The following is a 19,878-nucleotide window of genomic DNA, read 5'->3' on the forward strand; positions in this document are numbered from 1 at the left end:
CCATTGCAATGCATTCCAGGCAGTTATTTTGTTGTCCGAAATGTGGGGTCCAGACAGTTGTGGCATGCTTATATGTTTAAAGATTAATATATGTTTAAAGATATATTAGCTCTTCGTTACTGATAGAAAATCTGTGCTTGTAACTATTTGTTAACTGTCTGGTCTGAATAGTTCATGGCTTAAGATCAATCTTGCCCTGATGTGAATGCTTGCTTATGCTTGTATGTATATTGATTTTTAAAAAGAAATTAAACCAACAAGTTGCTGTTGACTGTGTCAAGTCATGGTGAATTAAATTTGGTACACATTCAAATGAATAATTGATTTCATTTTGAATCTTAACAGAACTATGGATTTCTGAAGATCATTATCAAATAGCGTGGGTATCAGTCGAGGACTCTCGAGATTGTTGGTCTAATGGACGGGTTTTAACTTCCCTGTTGTCTAAGAAGGAATAAGATGACTGTGTGAAGCATGTTTTGCCTTATTCAATCTCTCCTAAAGAATAAAGTATTAAGAAGATCGCTTTGCAAGTTTAATTCTGATTATTTCAAATTGATAGGGTGTACTTTGGGCGCTTAATGTGCTACTTATTGATGCTTGAATTTCTTTTTCCCTCCCCACCCTTACCCTGTGATTCTGTTTCTGTAGATGCATGCAGTGTTTTATTACTCCTGGTGTGCTCATTCACACATGCTTCTTCATGTGGCACTCCCTAACTCCATGGTTCCTTTCATTCTGTCCCTGAACACCTGCTAAATAACTCTGTCACTCAAATGGTATTTGTTTTGCATTTGTATATATCGCAAATTTTAGTGTCAGGCACATCAGAACATATAAAAAAATGATGTATATCCTATTGCACTGATCTGGTAGAGGTTAAGGCTAAAATATCTAGCTCTTCCACTGAATGCCACTTCATAGCCCTGTTCTTGATGTCACGTTTTTACATAGTTATTGCATGGTAGTATCCTATGCAAGTTTGAAGGAGAAATTTATTAGTTTCCTTTTTTCTTTTAAATTACTGGTCTGAAATTCTCCCTCTGTTTTGTTTGAGCACTTAAATAAAGCTTTAATGTTGTGACTTTTTTTCTTTCAAAAGTAATTTTTGTTGTGTAAATGCATGAGATTGCACATTTACCTGTGATTATTATAATCATTAATCTAACTCCATGTACAGTATGTTGACCCACTGATTTTTAAAAATAAAGAATGACGCTGAACACTAGGTTATTTGCATGAGATTTGTTGAGGAGAAAATTGAGGTCATTACATTTGAGTGCGTGGTGTTTCCTCTGAGAATAGATGGAGAAAGGATCTTTGGGTATTGCGCTAGAATTTTATAAACCAGTCAGTATAAACACTGGCATTTCAATAAAATTTAACATTGCTATTATCCGAGGTAACACGTTTCCTCACTATGAAATGGCCACAATAACCTAAAAGCATTACCAAATCTCTTCATCCGATGAATAAAATTAACCTGCGCGTATCCATGACATCTTCAATGGAAGAAATGTTTAGGCCAAGTATTTTGTGTTCAGAGCATTTCCCCAGTGTCTGACGAGTGGAAATATAGTGGTGCATGCACTTATAACCATAAAATCTTGAGATTCACCAGTTTGGGCTGTCTTTCCTCCTCGCTCAGTTGGCAGCACACACACTTCTGGGACAGAAGCTTGTGGGTTCACACCCCCATTCCAGAGATTTGGGCACAAAACCTAAGCCGACAACACAGTGCAATGCTGAAGGGAGTGCTGCACTGTCGAAGATGCTGTCCATCAGATGACCTGTGAAACCAAGGATCTATCTGCCTCCAGCTTTACATGAAAAATCCCATGGTACTATTTCAAAGAAGAGCAGGGAAGTTCTCCCTGGTACCCTGGTCAATATTTATCCCTTAACCAACACCACAAAAAACTGAACTGGTCACTTATCTATTTGATATTTGTGAAAATTGGTTGCCCCCATTTCCCTATATTACAACTGTGCCTCGTGTTACTGAAGAGTAGGACTATCCCATGAAGGCTGAAGGAATCTAAAGATTCTTTGTTCATTATTGGAGTTCAAGAGCTACACATTCTACCTAGAAATTTGGACATGAGAAAGCAGTCCCAGGATATGGTGATCCAGGTTTCATGAGAATAGGCTAAAACATAAACCAAGAATATGTGGAGAGTAACAAAAGTAAAATGTAACGAGCACCATACAACACTTGGAGGAGCATGAAGCAGGTCAGGATCATCATGCAACAGACTAGGAGGAGTGTGAAGCAGGTCAGGATCACTGAAGCAGACCGGGAGGGGTGTGTAGAAGGTTGGGATCACTGTGAAGTAGACCAGAGTGTACAGCAGCTCACAAATTTTTTTATTCATTCAAGGGATCTGGGAGTTGCTGGCTAGGCCAGCATTTATTGCCTATCCCTAAATGCCCTCATTCAGACGGCATTTAAGAGTCAACCACATTGCTGTGGATCTGGAGTCACATATAGGCCAAACCAGGTAAGGACAGCAGATTTCCTCCCCTAAAGGACATTAATGAATTACTGTGAAGTAAACCAGGAATGTACTGCAGGTCAGAATTACTGTGAAGCAGACTGGGAGGAGTGTGTAGAATGTTGCGATCACGGAAGTGAGAGAGATAAACTGTCACATCAGAGGAAAGCCCTGAGTTGATTGGCCGGTGAGTATTGTAGCTTTGTTTCCCTTTCTCAAAACTTGGGGCGTAAGTCTAAGGAGCTGGGAAGTTTAAAAAAAAAATCAATTTTTTAAATAAGAGTTAAGTAAAGCATTTCATCTGACCTCCCTATATTTAAGTAACAACAGAAGACAAGAGAGTAACCAGTTTAGTCTTTATTTTCTTTAATAGTAAGTTTCATTAATAGAGGAATGGCAAGGCAGCTTTCACCCCAGGGGTGCATATCCTGTTCCATGTGGGAATTTGACATTTCCTGAAGTGTTGTCAGCTGCAGCTGCAGCAAGAGTTCTGGGTTTCGAAACTTGAACAGCAGCTGGTGTCACTCTGGTGCATCCATGAGGTTCAGAGCTTTGTGGATAGCACATTTAAGCTGTGTGATGACCACATGCATAGCAGTATGTTGGGAACAGAGGGAATGGGTGATCATCAAAAAGTCAAAGAAGAAATAGGCAGGTTGTGCAGGAGTCCCCTGAGAGCATCTCCTCCTCTCTGAACAGTATTCAGTTCTGAATACTTACAAAAGTGCTGGTTCATCTGGGGAATGCTGCCAGAGCCAAGTCCATGGCACAGCTATACAGGGAGGCACAAAGAAGACTGAAAGAGCAATAATGATGGAAGATTCAATAGTTTGGGGAAGGGATAGGTGCCTCTGCGGCCACAGATGTGAATCCAGGATGGCATGTTGCTTCCCTAGTGCCAAGATCAAGGATGTCACTGGCTCCAGAGCACCCTGATGGGGGTGGGGGAAGGTGAACAGCCAGTAGTCATGGTCCACATCAGTACCAATCACATAAGCAGAAAGAGGGATGCAGTCATAATTTAGGGAGCTAGGTAGGAAATTAGCAAACACAACCTCAAAAGTAGTAATCTCTGGATTACTCCTGGTACCACATGCAAATGAGTATAGAAATAGAGCAGATGAATGTGTAATTGGAGAAGTGGTGCAGGAGGCAGGGCTTTAGATTCATGGGACATTGAGACAGTTCTGGGGGAATTGGAACCTGTACAGGCTGGCTGTAATGCACCTAAACAAAGCTGGGACCAGTTTCCATGTGGGGTGATTTGCTAGGGCTCTTGGGGAGAGTTTAAGTTACTTGGCAGAGGTATGGGAACCAGGAGGTAATATTAGAGAGAGATACCAAGGTGCAAAGAATATTAGGAGACAAAGTACTAGAATAAGAAATAGCAAAGTATTAGGTGAGTTCAGCATAAGAGGGAAAGTAATAAAGTCTAAATTTGGGTGCATACAGTGCATGTATGTAAATACATGGAGTGTGGTAAATAAGGTTGGTAAGTTGCAGACACAGATTGTCATGTGGAAATATAAATTGTGGCGAAAACGTGTATCTGGCTCATAGTAGGACAGGACTGTATTAAATACTGTATTCCTGGATACAAGATGTTCAGGAAAGATAGGAAAAGAAGGGGAGGGGTGGCAGTATTGATTAAGGTGAACGTCGCAGTGTTGGAGAGAGAGGATGTCCCAGAGGGGTCAAGAACAGAATCTATTCTGAATAAAAGGGACAGCGGCAACATGAATAGGAAATTGGCTGAGTGACAGGAAACAGTAGTGATGAACGGTTGTTTTTTGGACTGATGGAAGGTTTAATGGTAGATTTCCCCAGGGACCGGTGTTAGGACCCCTGCTATTCTTGATATATATTAATGGCCTAGACCTTGGTGAACAGAGCCTAATTTCAAAATTTGATGATGTTACAACACTTGGTGGTACTGTGAACCATGAATAGGGATAGTGTAGAACTTTGAAAGCATATAGACAGTTGGTGGAATGAGCAGACGTGACACATGCAGTTTAACGCAGAGAAGTGTGAAGTGATTCATTTTGGTAGGAAGAATGCAGATTGACTACATAAAGGGGGTGCAGGAGCAGGGGGACCTGGGTGTATGTGTGCATTGAAGGTGACAGGGCAAGTTGAGAGTGCAGTTAATAAAGCATACGTCACCCAGGACTACTTCAATAGGTGCATAGAGTACAAAAGCAAAGAAGTTATGTTTAAGCTGTATAAACCACTGCTCCGGCCTCAGCTAGAGTATTACATCCAGTTCTGGGTGCCATATTTTAGGATGGATGTGAAGGGATCAGAAATGGTGCAGAAAAGATTCATGAGAATGGTTCCATAGATGTTCATAGACAGATTGGAGACATTGAGACTGAATCTATTGGAGAAAAGGAGGTTGGAGATTTAATAAAAGGTATTCAAAATCATGAGGGCTCTTGGACGGAGTAGATAGGGAGAAACTGTCCCCATTGGAAGGATCACAAGATATAAGGTAATTGGCAAAAGAAACAATGGTGACATGAAGAAAAACCTTTTCATGCAGCGAGTGGTTAGGATCTGGAATGCATTGCCTGACAGTGCAGTGAAGGTAGGGTCAATTGAAGCTTTCAAAAGGGAATTGGATCATTATCTGAAAAGGGAAAAAACTGCAGGGCTACAAGGAAAAGGCAACTGGTGAATTGCTCCTTCAGTGAGCCAGTACCATCACAATGGACTTAATGGCCTCTTTCGGTGTTATGACCATCATATGATACCAGATATGCCAGTACAGTGTGCATACAAAGTGTGCATCTTGGATGTGTCTTTTTCTGTGAAGCTGGACACCATTTTCAATATGAAAGCCAGCTATTAGCAATCTACAGGGAAGCTTTACTACAAAATATCCAATTGATGCAGTGATCCTTAATTGACTTTGAATCATAGCTTGTTCGTCTTTAATCATAGAATAATACAACATAGAAGGAGACAATTCATCTTACTGTGCCTGCTGGAAGAGCTATCCAATTAATCCCACTCTTTTCCCATAGCCCTAACATTTATCTCCCCTCCAGCCGTTCATCGAATTGCTGTTTGAAAACTGTTATTGAATCTGTTTCCACCGCACTTTGAGGCAGTGCTGAAACTCGCTGCCTTTAAAAAAAACAATTCCTGGGCTCATCCCTACTTTTTCTTGTCAATTATCGGAAATTTGTGACTTCTAGTTACTGAATGTCTGCCACTGGAGACAGTTTCTCCTTCCTTAGTCTATCAAACCGTTCCTGATTTTGAACACCTCTATCAAATCTCTTAAGTTTCTTCGCATTAAGAATAACAACCCCAGCTTCTCCTGTCTCTGCTCATTCCCAATACCATTCTGGTCTCCAAGATGCAGTCTGATGCAAGCCTGATTTCAGCACTAATGAACCTGACCACCTAAAGACCCAAATCAGAAACTGATTTATTTGTAGATTGCAGAACAGTTGTGCTTTCTGACATTGAAACGTATACACACACGCACTCGTGTAATGTCGGAGCAGAGTAATCCATTCATGATGAATAGTACAATATTCCTGTCATTGTCAACAGCACATCCTCCAACATACTGAGTGTGAATGCTAAATGCACCTTGAATGTAACCTTCTGCAGCAACCTTGTATGACCTGACCCCAGTCCGACTTACTTCAGATTGAAGCCAGACTGCACCCTAACCTTCCACGACCACCTGAAGAAGGTAGCCACCAAGATGAAGTCAAGGGTCAACTTGATCCAGAAACTGGCAACACCTGCTGGGGAGCCTCAGCACCAGTACTACGGACTTCAGCAATGGCCCTCATGTAGTCCGTAGCTGAGTACTGTGCACTGGAATGGACCAGAAGTAGCCTCACTCAACTGGCTGACGTTAACTGAACACTGAATGAAATGCATCACTGGAACCCTCAAGTCAACCCCAATAACCCAGCTACCCGTGCTGGAACACATCGCCCACACCCCCCAATCCGCCACAATCCTCCATGAATCAACGAACCGAGGAAAACAAACCCCTCCCCATCCACCAGGACCTTCTGCTTGAAGTCAAATAAGCTTTTTTGGACCCATGCACACAACCTCAGGCAATGTGATTTCAACCCTGATGAAGCTTGGAAAAATGAACAGCCCTCACAAGAAGTCATGAACGAACACCTCGTGAAAAATCTGATACAGAAGGCCCCTGATTTCAACCTCCCACGAAGCCCATGGACGTCCCTAAACTGTATCCATACAAACCATGCGGATACCTGATGCATAAATAGAAAATTAAAAACTTGCCTGTGTGCAACTGTGGCCACCCAGAACAGACCATGGAACAAGTAATGATTCGACTCATAAATACAAAGGCGGCATTACCGCGATACACACTGCCACCCCTGACACAATATCCTGGCTTGACCACCTTGATGTAAAATTGTAGTTGTTGCTCTGTGCCCAGCCATACAAAAGAAGACTGAGAGTGGTACCATGGTTTGGGTGAGTGGTAGTGGTGGCGGGGCCAGGGGAACGATGTTGTGGCAAGAGAGAAATGTTGTATCTCTAGTGTAATGGGTTCATAGAATGATTATGGTAATGAGTGACGTAGGCTATGGCATGACTGCTGATGTCATCATTATGTGCTAGGGACTCTGTACAGCAGACCAAGCAGGCAGTACTCAGGGGAGATGTGCGTACTTCGTTGTATACATTGTACATAGGTGGTTACTCCAAACTGATTTATTTACACTGAGTCAGGCTACTTCCCTCTGCGTAAGATAAACCACATTGCAGATACATGAAACAGTATCCAGCACAATAGTGTCAGGTGTTTTACCTCTGTGTTCAAGTTCCTTGCAGCTGCTTGACTCAAGTTTTGCATACCTGAATGATGTATGTTCCCACATCCATTGCTGTTAGCCGCAGACTCTCGAACTAAACTGACTGCTGCTCCCATACATCTGTTTGCAACTTTGAGGAATTTTTAGGATCGACAGCTAGGTAGACTGCTCCGAGCATTTCAGCTCTTGCTGCTTAAGCCTCGAACCTTCTAGAAATGTAAATTACATGACCAATGATAGCTCAATCAGTTATGAATAAAACCAATAACCAGGACTGTATTATTATTTGGGTTTGGGGATTGGGCAGAGTTAGCTGCAGGGTGAGGGGAAAGAGCTCTGACAAGATGTTCTGAATTGAGGATTCCTAGGATTTCGAACTTTGCTGGATTAAATCGAGTTGTGCTTACCTCTGACTACTCCCAGTGCCCAACTTCAATCATGCTGCCTGTCCCCCATGCCCATTTAAATGCACCTTTACAGCCCTCTAGGCAATACCCACTGCAGCAGAAATATCCAAATGCCAATCCTCAAAAACAATGGAACTTGGTCCAATTTTCACTCATCTGCCGGATTGCCCTAATTGAAGTGTGTGGGCCTGGAGGTTTGGAAAAGACCAATGCCTTCATGGATGGCTGAGTCTTAAATCAAATCCACCCACAACTTGAATTGGATGCAATTTAATAGCAAAGTGGGTTTAACTTTTTTCTGTGACTCCTGAGGCTCCATGGTGCAAGGCTGTGAAGACAAAATTCTTGGACAATTCTGCTTTATAGCAACTGTTGCTCTTGCTTCTCTCACTTCCTTTGTTCTTCCAGTTGTCTCATCTCTGTTTCTAGCTGATACCCATGAGGACTGGGTCCATAATTGGGGCTGGTTCTGTCCTGGACTATTGCCAGCCATTCACCCTCAGTGGTTTCTGATACACCTAACCCACACCCCATCCTTTCTCCATCCTTTGGTTCCATATTCTGGTGTCCTCCAGTGCTTTTATCCCCCAGGTCCCGTGCTCCTAACCGTTTCCCCATCTGCCAATAGACCTTCAGTTTATTTCTCCCAGATCCTCAATCTTCTGAGTTCTCGCAAACTTTCCTTGAATACTCCCACTCTACTAACTAGTTTCTGGCATCAGCCCCCCTCTCTCTACTGCTCCTAGGATTCTCCACCCAGCCAATGATTACTCCTGGAACGTGAGGTCGTCCACTTTGAGTCTGAGAAAGACAATTCTGAGTATGTTCTTAATGGTGGGATACTAGAAGCTGTGGAGGAGCAAAGGGATTCTGGTGTCCTTGTACACACATTACAAGCTATCAAAACAACAACATATAATTACATAGCACCTTTTTTAGTAATATTTTCCAAGACACTTCACAGTGGCATTATCATACAAAATGGGACAGCAAGCCACTTAAGGAAATTTGAGGCCAGATGAAAGAGGTAGGTTTTAGGGAGCGTCTTGAAAGAGGTGTGATTTAGGGAGTGGGAGCAACTTAGGGAGGGAATTCCAGAGTTTAGTGCATTGGCAGCTGAAGACACAGCCAATCATGGAGCGATTAAAATTGGGGATGCTCAAGAGGCTAGAATTGGAGAAGGTGCACAAGGGCAAATGGAACGTTGGCTTCCATCTCAAGAGAGTTGGAATAAAAATGTGAGGAGGTGATGCTTCAGTTCTGCGGAGCCTTGGCCAAACCACATCTTGAGTGCTGCATTCAGTTTTGGGTACAGTACCTCAGGAAGGATATATTGCCCATGGCAGAGGCACAAAATAGACTCACCAAAAAGATGCTAGGACTTAGAAGTCTTAAAATATGAAAATAGGTTGCTTAAACATGGTTTTATTACCTTTAAAAGGTTATGGGGTAATTTAATTGAGACATTTAAAATGATGAATGGGTTTAATGGGGTAAATAAGAGAAACTAAATGTGAATGATATTTTAATCTGAATTCATTGCACAGTTAAATGTTTACAGTATTTCTGCATCCTGCTAGCCGTTTAAAAGGGAACAATTTCAGATATTTTTTATGAGTTTAAGATTGCTGGACAAAAAGAGACAATAAGAGGCAATGTTCCAGCTAAACATCCATCATCTCCCCCTGGTGGTTCAATGGATAAATGCACCTTTCTGGTGTCTCACCAAGTGTCGCTGGAATTCTTGATTCTCTAGGTCCAGTGCTGAATGAGGCGACCCATGCAGCAGGCTCATAACTGCAAACACTTGGGATTCATTTCTAGAGGGATGGAATTGAAAAGCAGAGGTGTTATGCTCTGTTAAACAGTACTGGGTGAGCAGAAATGTTCTCCAACTAAATATTGGGGAGACTAAAACCATTGTTTGCGGTCCCCACTCCGAATTCTGTTGCTTGGCCACTGACTCCATCCCTCTTCCTGGCAGCTGTCTTGAGGCTGAGCCAGACTGTTCCCAACCCTTGGTGTCATAGTTGATCTCAAGATGAACTTGCGATCACATACCCGCACCAAAACTTAGACTGCCGATTTCCACCTCCGTAACGTCACCTGACTCCATCCCTCCCTTAGCTCCTTTGTGACTGAACCCTTCATCTGTTGCCTTTGTCACCTCTGGATTTGACTATTCCAGTGCACTCCTGGCTGGTCTCCCACCTCCTAACCTCTGGAAACTTGAGGTCATCCAAAAACCTCTGCTGCCTGTGTCCCAGCTCACACCAAGTCTTGTTTCCCCCAGCACCCCTGGGCTCGTTGCCTTATATTGGCTCCCAGTTAAGAAACAGCGTGATTTTGAAATTCTCATCCTCGTTTTCAAATCCCTTTCTAGCCTCGTCCCTCCCTCTCTCTGTAATCCAGCCCCACAACCCTCTGAGCTATCTGTGCCTCTTGAACATCCCCAATTTTAATTACTCCACCATTGGTGGCTGTGCCTTCAGCTGTCTGAGCCCTAAGCTCTGGAGGTCCCTTCCTATAACTCTCTGCCTCTCTATCTCATTTTCCTCCTTAAAGACACTCCTTACAACCTACCTCCCTGAACAAGTTTTTGATCATCTGCTCAAATATCTCCTTATTAGACCTGGGCATGACATTTTGTTTCATAATAAGACTCAAGCGCCCTTGGGCCGTTTTATTATGTTGAAGGCACTATATAAATACAAGTTATTGTTGCAAGTTTGTAGAGAATCCTGGTTCGACCATACTCAGCATGCAGCACACATTTCTGCTCTCCATATTACGAAAAAACATTGCAGGCTCCGCTGAAGGTGCAAAACTGATTCACAAGAATGAGACTAAATCTGAGAGATATCTATCAGGAAAGATTGAGCAGTCAGGGGTTCTTTACTCAAGAGGGCTGAGCTGACAGAGGTCTTCGAGGTTTTGACAGGGTTTGCTGCGAGCAGCAAATGGACCTCGCCACCACAGGGGAGTAGTTGAAGTGAATTGGCATAAATGCATTTAAGGGGGGGGGAGCTGGATAAGCAGCGAGGGAGAAAATAAAGAAGGTTATGCTGATTGGACGAGATGAAGAGGGGCACAGGAGGAGCATAAACACAGGCATGGAGCTGCTTCAGGCCCTGAAGAAGAGTCATACGGACTCGAAACGTTAACTCCGTCGCTGTTATACCTGCTGAGTTTTTCCAGCTTTTTCTGTTTTTGTTTCAGATTTCCAGCATCCGCAGTATTTTGCTTTTATCAGGCAAGGAGCAGTTGGACCAAGAGGCCTATTTCTCCGCTGCTCACTCAGCACTTGGCGATATCTCTAGGCTTATGGTACCGAATGCAACAGCGGGTGTGTGAACTTCCATCGAACTTGGGAAAACACCCAGCTGCACAATTATAAATACGATCGTTCCAAACTTGGCTTGCACGTGAAGGGAAGATTTGGTGCCGTACAATGATGTTTTTGTTGAGATTATGTGTGTGCCTCTGATGAGCAAGTTGTGCACTGCCAGTAGCAAACATGCTTTGGATGCATCGAGAACTGCAGACAAGAAGATCTTATTTTTAGACTCAATTACTCTAATAATCTTCTGGCTTGCCTCTCATCTTGAACCCTCCAACGACTTCAGGGCATCCAAAAATGATGCTGCCTGTACGCTAACTTGCACCAAGTCCCATTCATCCATCACCTTCCTGTGCTCACTGACCTCGTGTGTCTCCCAGACCAGCCACACCTCGAATTTAAAATTCCCACCCTCATGTTCAAACCTCTCCAGGATCACATCCTCCCTATCTCCGTAACCTCCTCCAGCCCTACAGCTCCCTGAGATATCTACTCCTCCGATTCTGACCTTATGTACATCCCCAACTTCATTTGCTCCACTGCAGCTTGTGCCTTCAGCCATCTTGGCTCCCAGCTCTGAAGTTCCCTCCCTGAATAATGCCTCTCCAGCTCTCTCTCTCTCCTTTATTAAGATGAGTCTTAAAATGACTGATCTTTTGATCATCAGTCCTAATATCTCAATGTCATGCGATGTCAACTTCGCCCGATTAGCTCTTGGGAAGGCAACATGGGACATTTCACTACATAAGTGCCAGTTGTTGTTGTAACAGAGAAGCATTTCAATCTGCAGTACTGATGCTGAGCTGATGCACAATGGCTGGCGCCATAGTGCAGTAAACGTCACAAGGGCCAGCAGCCATACATGACGATACAGGTTTGACACCAAAGACCTGCTCGACAGAACAAAGCAATGTCCTTGAGTGATACAAGCTGGTCTAAGACATCAGAAAGGGTTCTTTCTATGCGTGGTGAGTGAGGCGGGTGAAAGGAAGCTTGAGATATGGACAGAGGTCTGGGAAGATTTGAGAGACTGAAGATGCTGTGAGAAAAGAGGCATGGGTCAGGGAGTGGGTGAAACCTCCGATCCGTATGGAAGATACCTGTTCCCAAAGTGGGAGCAGCTGGCCTCAGGGTTGCCAACCCTCCAGGACTGCCCTGGAATCTCCAGGAATTGAAGATTAATCTCCAGGGCATTTCTACAAACAAGCCAGGAAAAAAAAAAGAATCATATGGGTAATAATTAAGAATTGTCTTTTATATACAAAAGTCTTTAAACATTTGTTTATTAGTCACAAACATACTGAATATGGAAAATAAAAGATTGCTTGACTGACAGCCCAGAATCATCCAACTGGGTAATGGGGAGACTCTATGCTCTTTCCAATTAGCTGTGGGAAGGACATGAGTATAGTAGCGACCAATAGCGGGAGTGTGGGGGCGGGGGTGGTTGGAAGCAGGAGGAAATGTGTTGACCCCACCAGGAATATGTCCAACCAGAATTGGCAACGCGAGTCTCAACATGAGAGAGAAAGAGGAAGAGATCAGAAGGCATAGTGGATCTGCAACAGGCACAAGGCAATGTGGGGAGAGATGTTTATCTCCACTGTCGGGTGGATTAAATAAACCTGACAACACTGGAAAGCACTTCTAATCTTCCATTTATTAAAGGTCTGATATTCTCTATTCCCAATGTAAATCCCTGCCCCAAATTTCTTTCCCGCCCCCCTCTCCTGACAACAGTAGCTGTTGCAGGAGGAGGAGTGTGGGGGTTCCACAGATACTCTCCTGCATCTCGTCAAGTGGCCATTCTACCAATGTTAAGTGATAAGGTCATTTTCCAAGTTCAGGTTGGCATGAACTGAGGGCCACATATATTGGGATATTGCAATTTTGTCATTAAAGTCAGGGCAAGCTCTTGAAGTTGGCTGTTAAGTCTCCGCATCATGATTTGACTATAGAGGTTATCACAGTTGAACTACTCCTATTTTTGCCTGATGAGTGTGGTCATATCAGTTTCACGGACGAGTCACTTGATTGTGCTCAGAAAATCTACACTTGACCAGTCCAGTTCTCTTCTGGCCATCCTCCGGATGGTCCACCATTCATAAACTTGAGCTCATCCAAATCTCTGCAGCCCTAACTTGTACCAAGTCCTATTTTGTTCATGCTTGTTCTTACTGATATACATTAGCTTCATGCTTTCAACTCCCTCCCTAGCCTCACACCCCTCCCCTCCATCCCCACCGCCATATCTCCTCCAGCCCTACAACGCTCCAAAATTTCTGTACTCCTCCAATTCTGTCCTCCTGGATATCCTCGATTTCAATCTCTCCATCATTGGTGGCCGTGCCTTCTGGGCCCTAAGCCTCTCCACCTTCCTTTAAGATGCTGCTTAATACCTACCCCTTTGACCAAGCTTTTGGTCAACCGACCTAATATCTTCCACATGGCCTGGAGTCAAATTTAGTTTGACAGTACTCTTGAGAAGTGCATTGGCACATTTTATTGCATTTAATGCGCTATATGAATGCAAGTTGTTGTTGTTCACCAGAGTGTTATCAAACAAAATTTGACAGCAAGCCACGTACAGTAATAAGATGCTTTACAAAGACTGTGAGCGGTAGATTTTTTTGTTAGGGCAAAGGAACAAAGGCAGAGCAAAGGGAGTAGCAGTGTAGATAAGCCATTATTTAACTGAATGGAAGAGCAGGCCTTAGGGGCTCAATGGCCTCCTCCTCGCCACAATGTTCCCCACTAGGGGATTGGCTGGCTTCTATACTCCACAGTCTGTGTCAGCAACTTCAGGAGAGGGGGATGAATAAGGCGAAAGTAAGTGCGACATTGAGCCTTCCCAGTTTTATGTCTTGAACAGGTGGATGAGATGGAGATTTGGTGGGAGGCAGCATTTGAGAACATCACTGACTGTTCTCGTAGACTAATGTCACAAAACGCCTGGAAATGTTCCGGCGAACGTTGAGAGGGGGAAAGAAGTGAGCAAAATACAAAGCTGAAGTTAATTATTCTGGCCTTGTGACTGGGAGATTTGGAGATCATTTATCCATAGGGATTTCATTGCAAATTTGAAAATGTTGAGTCTGAACTGTGTTATTTGAATGTTCTCTTTTGGTTCCTTCTGGGTTGCCAGTCTGCCATCCTCCGTGTGAGTATGTTCACTGGGCTAAAATCAACATTTATTACAAATGTCTCCTAGTCCAACACGTGCTTCCCCAGTACCTTGAATTTTACATTACTCAGTCTTTCATTCCTTTAACAACCGTCGGTTGTTCATACCCAAGCCTGATTTCATGTAATTGCTACATAATTTAGCTCCTCCTCATAATGGCTCAGTGATAGCACCTCCCGCCTCTGAGCCAGAGAATTCAAGTCCCACCCATGGACTTGAGTATCAAAACCAGTGCAGTACTGAGGGATCCATTAACATTGGGAGGTAGGGCAAATTGGCTTTTCTTTGTGGGTTGTTTTTATTTGGAATGTTGTTGATTGTCTCAGTTACTGTGGTGCAATTTATCACAGATGTCAGAATGTGAGCAGAGTTTTCAAAGCACGTTGTTGGATATGGATTGGCTTGAAGCCTACTCAGTGAGATGGAAGTCCTTAATAAAAAGATTTCTTTTTTCCAGCTTTGTAGTTACAGATCATCAGCCAGGCAGGGAAAAGCCTCATGTTTATAGTACAAAAGAACAGCTAGAGGTGCATCAATGTTATAATGTAATTTAATTTTGAGTTAATAAAGTGTGAAGGAGGTATGCGCTCTACTGAGTGCTCTTTTCACTTGTTCCACTTATTTCCATTAAAAAAATCTTATAGCATTATCTAATCCTCTACCTTATTCAAAGCTAAAATTTTATATACATACAATATATATATATTCTACCCATGTTCATAATTTCTAACACATTGGAGCCCCATGTCTTCATAGAAAAAATAGGAGCAGGAGTAGGTCATTCGGCCCTTTGAGCCTGCTCCTCCATTTAATATGATCATGGCTGATCCTCTATCTCAACGTCATAGTCCCGCTCTCTCCCCATACCTTTTGATGCCTTTCGAATCTAGAAATCTATTTCCTTCTTAAATATTAAGTGACCTGGCTTCCACAGTCTTCTGTGGTAGAGAATTCCACAGGTTCACCACCCCCTGAGTGAAGAAGTTTCTCCTCATCTCAGTCCTAAATGGCCTACCCCGTATCCTGAGATTGTGACCCTTTGTTCTAGACCCCCCTCACCCCTCAGCCAGAGGAAATATCATCCCTGCATCCAGTCTGTCCAGCCCTGTCAGAATGTTATATATTTCAATGAGATCCCCTCTTATTCTTCTGAACTCCAGTGAGTACAGGCCTAGTCAGTCTAATCTGTCCTCAGACGACAATCCTGCCATCCCAGGAATCAGTCTGGTGAACCTTCACTGCACTCCCTCTATGGCAAGTATATCCTTTCTTAGGTAAGGAGACCAAAACTACACACACTACTCCAGGTGTGGTCTCACCAAGGCCCTGTGTAGCTGCATGAATACATCCTTGCTTCTGTACTCAACTCCTCTTGCAATGAAGGCCAACATACCATTTGCCTTAGATAAAAGCAAAATATTGTGGATGCTGGAAATCTGAAATAAAAGCAGAAAATGCTGGAAAAACTCAGCAGGTCTGACAGCATCTGAGAGAGAGACAGAGTTAACATATCGAGTCCGTATGACTTTTTCAGAGCTAAAGAGAAGTAAAAATGTGATGAAATTTATACTGTTTAAGGGGGTGGAGCAGGTGAAGCTGGATAGAAGATCAGCGATAGATGGGGGCTAAGGAGAGATTGACAAAGATGCCATGGACACAAGACAAAGGGAATGTTAATGGTAGTGATAAGGATTAAAGGAGGTGCTGATAGTGGCATAAAGGTAAGAAAGCTGAATGTGTGAATAGTAGAACAAGGGTCAGCACGCTGTGAAAGAACAACATGGAACAAGTAACAGATGGCCCTTTTGGGGGTGGGGGAGAGGGGCGATGGTTGGGGAAAAAGGATGGAAAAATGGATTTTAAAAGGGGATAAAACAATGAATAAATGAAGCCATTGATGATGGATGAATGGACAGATGAACAATGAATAAAATGAATCTTCCGCAAACTCCAGCATGATGCCACCACCAATCACGCCTTTCCCTCACCCCCACCCCCTGTCAGTATTCTGTAGGGACCGTTCCCTCTGGGACACCCTGGTCCACCTCCAGCACCTCATCCACTTCCCACGGCACCTTCCCATGCAATCGTAGAAGGTGCAACACCTGCCCCTTTACCTCCTCCCTCCTCACCCTCCAAGGGCCGATACACTCTTTTCAGGTGAAACAGCCCCTCACTTGCACCTCCTTCAATCTGGTCTACTGCATTCGCTGCTCCCAATGCGGTCTCCTCTACACTGGGGAGACCAAACACAGACTGGGTGACCACTTTGCGGAACACCTTCGATCTGTCCGCAAGCATGACCCAGACCTCCCTGTCGTTTGCCATTTCAACACCCCCACCCTGCTCTCATGCCCACATGTCCGTCCTTGGCCTGCTGCAATGTTCCAGTGAAGCTCAACGCAAACTGGAGGAACAGCACCTCATCTTCCGACTAGGCACTTTACAGCCTTCCGGACTTAACATTGAGTTCAACAACTTTAGATCATGAACTCTCTCCTCTATTTTCACCCCATTTTTAAAATTTATTTTTATTTTTTATCCACTTATTTTAATTTTTATTCACTGTTTTATCCTTTTTTTATCCCCTTTTCCATGCGTTTTCCCCAACCACCACCGCCCACCCACCCCTATCCCCAAAAGGGCCATCTGTTACTTACATAAGAATATAAGAAATAGGCGAAGGAGTTGGCCATTCGGCCCCTCAGGCCTGCCCTGCCATTCAATAAGATCAAGCCTGATCTGCCCCAAGCCTCAACTCCTCTTTCGTGCCAGCTCCTCTTAGCCTATGTCCCCTAGATTGAGATTCCACCACTAGTGGAAACATCTTTTCAACATCTATCCTGTCAAGCCCCCTCAGAATCTTGTACGTTTCAATAAGATCACCCCTCATTTTTCTAAACTCTAATGAATAAAGGCCTAACCTGTTTAGCCGTTCTTGATAAGTCAACCCCTTCATCCCAAGAATCAGCCTAGTGAATCTCTTTTGAACGGCCTCCAATGCTATTTTATCCTTTCTTAAATACGATGACCAAAACTGTACACAGTACTCCAGGTGCAGCCTCACCAACACCCTGTACAGTTGTAACAAGGTTTCCCTATTTTTAAACTCCAACCCCCTAGCAATACAGGCCAAAATTCCATTTGCCTTCTTAATTACTTGCTGCACCTGCATACTAACTTTTTGTGTTTCATGCACAAGAACACCCAAATCCCTCTGTGCTGCACTTTTTTGGAGTCTCTCTCAATTTGAATAATAGTCTGCCTTTTGATTTTACCTACCAAAGTGCATGACCTCCCACTTTCCTACATTAAATTCCATCTGCCAAGTTTTTGCACAGTCACTCAACCTGTCTACATCTATAGTCTTTCTTACCTTTATGCTACTATCAGCCCTTACCACTACCAGTAACACTCCCTTTGTCCTTTTGTCCATGGCCAGAAATTTCTTCCCATCAGGGGGGTTGAGCAGGGGCAGGCGCGAACCCAATCGGCGTGCCTCCATTTTACGTGGGCGGGCCAATTAAGGCCCACCCAGCGTGACGTCCGCCCAGAAGCGCTATGCGCTCCCTGTGCGGGCAGCGGGGTGGTGGATTCCCTGAGTCAGGCGTGCGAAAGAGTGCAGAAATCTCCCTGGGACACAGAGGTGCCTCAGGGAAATTAGTTTAAATTTAAAACTTTGAAATAAAGGATTTTAAAACTTTTAAAACATGAGCTGGGACATGTCATTAACTTTTTATTAAAACTTTTATTGACTTTTTAAATATTTCATGAAACCTCATCCCGCCCGTGGATGAGGTTCCATGAAAAATATGAGGGCCGCCTGGGCTCTTCGCCTGCCCCCCTGCCAACCTTAAGGTTGGATGGGCAGCTCCTTTAACAGTTTTAATTACTTTTCAATAGGCCCTTGACAGTTTGGTGGGCGCGCAGCCGACTCGGCTGCATGCCTACCGAACTGAAAATCTAAATGACGCGCGGTGACATCAGGTCGCCCGCCTGACATCACCACACGCCCCGCCCCCGCTCGCCAAAGGGAGAATTCTGCCCTGTGACATTTTTCTCAATCGCTCCTTAGCCCCCACCTACCACTGGCCTTCTTTCCAGCTTCACCTGCTCTGCCCCAGTATAAATAGTGTAACAGTATAAATTTCATCACATTTCTACTTCTCTTTTGTTCTGAAGAAGGGTCATACAGACTTGAAATGTTATCTCTGTTTCTCTCTCCACAGATGCTGCCAGACCTGCTGAGTTTTTCCAGCATTTTCTGCTTTTATATACCATTTGCCTTCCTAACTGTTTGCTGCACCTGCATGCTTGCTTTTAGTGACTGGTGTACAAGGACACCCAGGTCCCTTTGTACATCAACATTTCCCAATCTATCACCATTTAAATAATACTCTGCCATTCTGTTTTTCCTACCAAAGTGGATAACTTCACCCTTATTCACGGTATACTGCATCTGCTATGTATTTGCCCACTCACTCAATTTGTCTAGATCATCAGGAAGCCTCTTAACATCCTCCTCACCACTCACACTCCCACCTAGTTTTGTGTCGTCAGCAAATTTGAAAATATTACATTTGGTTCCGTCATTGACATATATATGGCAAATAGCTGGGGCCCCAAGCACTGATCCCCGCGGTACCCCACTAGTCACCGCCTGCCACTCTGAAGAAGAGCCATTGACTCCCAGCCTCCGTTCCCTGTCTGTTAACGAATTCTCAATCCACGCCTAACCTCTGGAGTATATAAAAACAAAAAGCTACTGCGGATGCTGGAAATCCCAAACAAAAACAGAATTACCTGGAAAAACTCAGCAGGTCTGGCAGCATCGGTGGAGAAGAAAAGAGTCGACGTTTCGAGTCCACATGATCCTTCAAGGGTCAAGTGGACTCGAAACGTCGACTCTTTTCTTCTCCACCGGTGCTGCCAGACCTGCTGAGTTTTTCCAGGTAATTCTGTTTTTGTTCTGGAGCATATTCCCTTACCTGCACCATATCGCCACGTCCCTCAGGTGTCCCTTCAAGCCACCTCTTTGACCCAGCTCAACATTCTCTGATGACAGCTCTGCGGAGTGGCAATGCGGGGTATTTCTGCACCGAATGCAAGTTGCCAGCTGTGCCCGTGACTTCCAGCCACGACAAGAATGCTCAAAGTGGAGAGTGGCATTTTATAGGAGGTGGACAACTGCTCCAAGTGCATTCAGACATTCTTGGTGTTAATTCTATTTTAAATCTCTCTCTCTCTCTCTCTCTCTCTTTATAACACAGCCTGTATAACTGGAGTTGTTCCTGTGAGGTGGAGGCAAAGCACTATCTCTCCACAGGGTCAATCAAGCGTCCCCATGGAGACAGCAGCCCCATTCATTTTGATGGAGGCCTTTCACCAGTCGCAGTGTATGTGGGGATAGCAGGAGGCGCCATTGCCCTTCTCCAGTCGAACCCATGAGAAGCGATGGCGGCAGAAAGATTCCCCCGTACCCACGGAATGTTCCGGACCACCCCACTCCCGGCATGTTTTGTTGTTGTTGTTGTTGTAGTAGCAGCGTGTCCACTCTTTGGCAGCCAAGGGAATGGGAGACGAACTGCCAGCAGCCCTATCACGTGATTCTAGGCTGACGCCTGCG

At 44.1% G+C, this 19,878-nt stretch overlaps 1 protein-coding gene and 1 long non-coding RNA gene across 2 annotated transcripts in view; one reads left to right on the top strand and one right to left on the bottom strand.

The window, feature by feature from the left end:
• Positions 1 to 1,223, top strand: part of LOC144669943 (neuroplastin-like) — a 66,592-nt gene extending 65,369 nt beyond the window's left edge. Inside the window, exon 10 of the mRNA XM_078532225.1 lies at positions 346 to 1,223. The gene's annotated coding sequence lies outside the window, so the exon portion shown is untranslated. The remainder of the gene's footprint in view (positions 1 to 345) is intronic.
• An 8,017-nt stretch (positions 1,224 to 9,240) lies between these two features.
• Positions 9,241 to 19,826, bottom strand: LOC144670079 (uncharacterized). Its single transcript, XR_013573818.1, has 2 exons — positions 19,733 to 19,826; positions 9,241 to 9,548 (listed from the first exon to the last, which is right to left on the bottom strand). It is a non-coding gene; the product is annotated as an uncharacterized LOC144670079 (long non-coding RNA).
• Between the last annotated feature and the right edge of the window lie 52 nt (positions 19,827 to 19,878).

The sequence above is a fragment of the Cetorhinus maximus genome, chromosome 30, assembly GCF_964194155.1.
Source record: "Cetorhinus maximus chromosome 30, sCetMax3.hap1.1, whole genome shotgun sequence".
Classification (NCBI taxonomy): Eukaryota; Metazoa; Chordata; class Chondrichthyes; order Lamniformes; family Cetorhinidae; genus Cetorhinus; species Cetorhinus maximus.